General features: G+C 37.2%; 1 pseudogene; it reads right to left on the reverse strand.

The window, feature by feature from the left end:
* Positions 1 to 779: 779 nt before the first annotated feature.
* On the reverse strand, positions 780 to 1,626 carry LOC101437717 (protein PALS2 pseudogene; annotated as a pseudogene).
* Between the last annotated feature and the right edge of the window lie 3,275 nt (positions 1,627 to 4,901).

The raw sequence follows: 4,901 nt of genomic DNA on the forward strand, positions 1-4,901 counted from the left end.
ACCAAAGGGACTCTGCAACTTTGCAGCTTTTACAAAGAGCCAGAATTTCTTTTCTTAGGTTAGAGACTAATGGAAATACCCAACACATCATCATTTCCAGGTTTTATGCATTTTTTTAGGTATACTATTTTATTGTGAAAAATAGTTAAAACAATGTGAATACCATGTTTTTCCCCTCAAAGTCCTCCATGCGGCCATTCCATGTAAGAGATTTGGTGAGAGGAAATAACAAATTCAGTCAGAGTTCTGATATCTATCATCAGACAAAGATGATAACCAATATTTAAGCACTAAATCCTTGAAGTGTGAATATCATCTATATGAAAAGTCATCAATATAAAATATGGTTAACTTAGTTTAATGATGAATTGCATCACTGAACATGTTTTAGGAAGAATTTACACCATGCAGGAATGCTAAAGGAAGATACTAACTGAAGTGATTGTAGAAATTTGTATATTATGTTCATTTATCTCAAGGGAATTTTTTTATCATTAAACCAAAAGCACATGCCCTATCAGAAATATAAAAATATGCACCACATTAATTTATATATATCATATAGTACATACATAATATACATTATATAATGTATGCATTATATGTGTACATATATCTGAAACAGCTAACAGTTCTTTCCAAATTTTGTGAATTGTTCAATGGATTTGGTTCTCAGCACAACAAATAGAACAAATATCCTAAGGACCACATCACATTTCAAAAAGCACACTGATCATTCACAAAACTCCCAACTGCAAACTTAGAGGGATCTTTAAACATCACAGGAATCTGCAGAGATATAATACATCAACCATTTTCTTCAAGTCGGAGTCTGTCAAAAGCTTGGTAGTGATTCTAGCATCCACCACAGCTTTGCGCATGGCACGCAATGTCTTTAGTTCCAGACAGCAATAAATAACAACGTAGGGCATGAACTCTGCTGCCCTCAACACTTTCAGTGCTTGTGGGTTGAAATCCAAATTGCCAGTTCTTCCAGTTTGGATAACTTAAGAATAGAACCAATCTTGGTTCCATAGAGAAATCCCCCTGTTCCAAATACTTTCCAGCTTTAATATCTACTTCCATTTCAGATGGTGATACAAATTTATATGCCTGTCCATCTTTTGGTTTCCATGAATTAAATGGCACTGTACTTCCAAATTTATGATATTCAGTACTCTGAACCTGTTTTTCAAGTTTCTTCAGCCCACACCTTGGGCTCCTATCAGTATTAATGTCTTTCTCTGGAGGGGGGAATTTTGGCTACCTCTCCATATATCTGCATGTAATGATGACACATTTCTGCATGTCTGGGGGCAAAATACATCACTTTTTTTTTACTACTTAGGATTCCACAGAAAGATCTTGAGTTGTCCCCATCAACAAATAGCTTTCTCTTCTCTTCCAGGATCGCCAGGAATGAGACAAGTGCTTCCTTCCTTTTTTACGTGGTTAGTGTGCCATCAACTTGAATCTTCTCTGTTTACAGTCTGAAGAATTTCTCCTTTTGAACAATCCTGTTCCTTTGCAGGGTATAATGTTACCATTGTATGGATAATAATCAAAATGACATTTTACAAATACCTGAAAGTGAGGCTCTGAGTATACCAGCCAGTTCTGCCACATTTTCATCCCCATTTATTAGAGGAGTGATACCTTCAAGAATTTCATTAATTGGAACTTATTGTCATTGGCACGTTCGAGTTTTAAACTTGTACTTTTCAAGAGTGTTAACAAGTGATTTCACAATAGAATTTTCCATAATCCCCTTGAGGAAAATTAGAACAATTCTGTTCCTGTGGATGAAGGGAGCTCCATAAGGTAATTTAACACTTGTTGCATTGCGGCTTGCCACTGTTCTCCATCAGGCGCAGGCACCGCAGAGCAGCCCCATGTACAAATTCAGAGCTCCTGGCAGGGAATTGGAAATGCTTATCTCTGCCCCCTTCCAAGCATCCTACTGCATCCTGGCTAGGCCGGCCAAACCCTCAACTTCCAGCCTTTAATTAATTTATATCCAAATTTTTCTTTCCCAGGCTCTAATTTAGGCTTACATTTCTCTTGGCTATTTTCCCCCCTTTTTTGTTTTTGTTTTTGTTTTGGCTCTCCAGAGTGTGGGAAAATAGCTTGAATTTGAATGTGGGACCTTGGCTTGAAGTTGAAACATTTCCACAACGCAGATGATGAGCAGGCTTAGGAACACCAGGCCTTCACTAGACGGAACACTGTCTGGTCAGCATGAAAATTGTTTGCCTGAGAAGGCGTTTGAACTTTGTATGACCTGTTCCCTATTATTGTAGATGTTGCAGTTCTGATAGTGAACAACTGCTTGGTAATTTCTAATAAACACAATGTGGAAACTAGGGTTGAGGCTCTCAGTTCCAGAAGCTGTGAGTCCCCTGGTCCCATCTTTATTTCTTTTGTGTCTTTCTTTCTGTCCTTTATTTCTTAAGTTTTGTATCACCTTCCCTTGGAGGGAATCTATTGCTGAGCTGATCTCAGCACAAGAGCTCAGGAATCTCACTAGCTGTGTTACTCTAGCTTATGGTCCCTAATGTATTGCCCTCACATTGCCATTTTCTGAACTTGAGGTCAAAGCACCTAGTTTCCTGCTCAATGCTACTTTTTAGTTGTGAATGTGTGTATGTTCCTGAACCTCAATGTCCTTATCTTCAAGATGGGAATAATTGCAGATGATTCAAATGGAAAAAACAAAAAACAAAAAATGAGAAAACTTAATTGGAAAAAGTAATAAAAATCTGTAGAAATTCAAAATATTTGACTATACTATATCTTAAGCAGAATCCCACTCCCAAAGAAATCATTCCTACAGTTGCTTTAAGAATTAGCCATTGGCCTTCCTTAACTTTCTTCTTCCTCTTGCTTTTCCCTCTGGGAACTACCTTTGCTATGTGGTCTTGGACTCAGTTCTGGCTCTGCCTTTGATTGGCTTGACATCTAGTCCTACCCATATTCTCCATAGATCGTTGTCACGCCCAACCTCCCCTGGGATACCTCCCCCATATCCAGATCAGGCAGGTCTTTCTGGCCATAGTTGCCAGGTTGAGTCCTTCATTTTCAGCTACTCAGCTTTTCCTGACATATGAATTCTCACCAAATTACTATCAGCCTAGTTGTGTGAGCCACTCATCTAATAACAGTATCCTTGATCATTTCGTACTCATAAGGACTCTTGAGTAGGTTGCCAGAGGAAATAAATGACCATGGATTCCCCCTTATAAGCAATCCAGATTCATTTAGGTGACGGAAGCTTAATACTTCTCATTGCTTACATAGACTCTGTGAGTTATGATTCTTTCTTCCTCAAATGTGAAAAAGTGATAGGTAAACAACCATACTGTGCTGAAGAAGTCTATTCACAAAAGCTGAGAAAAGACTGATTTTGCAAAATCAGCACTCAGGCTTACCACTAAGCAATTTAGAGGTGAGGTTTCCTGTTCTTTGGCCATAGTGACCTCACTTTCCCCCTGAGAAGAATTGTATTCTAGTTTCCATGAAATTAAATAAAGATTGAGTTATTTCTATATAAAAATTGTTTATATGTCATAACATTTACAATGTTCTAGCTATAGTTTCAAGTCCTGTCATAAGTTCCTCCTCTTAATATATATAAATATAACTATCTGTCAATAAAGAATTAGAGCATGTCTTTTGTAAAAGGAAGTTAATAGAGAATAAATAAGTCATGGATAAAAGACTAGAATAGAAGTTATTTTATTTCTCTGCTTGCTTTCTGCCATCACATTTCAGGGCCCTGGTAGAGGTAGCCATTGCTATCCCTATAGTCTTGACAAAGCTTATTTATGTAAATAGTGACAGGTCTTAGAAATATGGGCAGTTCTTGCTAAGTTGTTATGTACTTCAGGGCCACTTTCTTCTTTAATTTCTACTACATCCTTATGAGGAATGAACCATGCATTTTCATTTTAGGAGTCTTAGAGCAGATAAACAAATTAACACCATTGTATCTCAATCACACAATGGTAACAAAAAGAACAGTTAAACTATGAATTTTTATTATTGTTATTGCAGTCATTATACTTTGAAATAACAAATTGTAGCAATTCACTTTATTGAATTATGTGATTCTTATTTTCCTTTAAATCAATTTCTATTGACTGCTTTATTTCTCAGTATTTCTTTCCTGTTTCTTTTCATGTCTTATATATTTTTGTTGAAAACTGAACATTCTAGATGATAATTTTAGCACTTCTGTATCTTGACTTTTTTCTGGATTGTTGCTGTTATTGCTTTTTTTTTATGGTTTATTTTGTTTATTTCTTCTCACAACCTTTTTGTTTCACATGTTCTGTGTCTGTTTGTTTTCCTTACTACATTAGGAAGCTTTGGGAGCTGAACCCAGGGTCTCTGATATGGGAGGGAGGTTCCTAAATACTTGAACCACGTCCATTCCCTGTTTTGTTGTGTCTCTCATTCTGTTCTTCTCCCCACATCTTATTGCGTCATCGTGTTGCATCAAATCACAGCACCTGCTGGTCATGCCATATTGGTGTCTTCTTTGGGAGGCACTGGGACTTCCCATGTGGTAGGTGGGAGTCCAGTCTTCTGAGCCACATCCACTTCCTGCTTTTGAATTCTAATAACTTTCCTGGACTATGGACTTTGTTTCCCTTGTGGTGTTTGGTCACCAATGTCTCTGCTCTGATTATTTATTCCTATTTTTACTTTTTAGCATATGTTCCTAAGGTGTCACTCCCATGTCTGTATAGTTTAAACATCAGCAAATAATGTTAGCATAGTTTGTGCTCAATCACTTTGATCCAGTAATATTTCTACCCACTGCCAGTGAATCTGTATGAATTGGGGTTGATCCAAAGACCAGCCAGTACTCAAATTTACTGTGACTTTTACTTTCCAGT

Source organism: Dasypus novemcinctus, chromosome 10 (genome assembly GCF_030445035.2).
Source record: "Dasypus novemcinctus isolate mDasNov1 chromosome 10, mDasNov1.1.hap2, whole genome shotgun sequence".
NCBI lineage: Eukaryota > Metazoa > Chordata > Mammalia > Cingulata > Dasypodidae > Dasypus > Dasypus novemcinctus.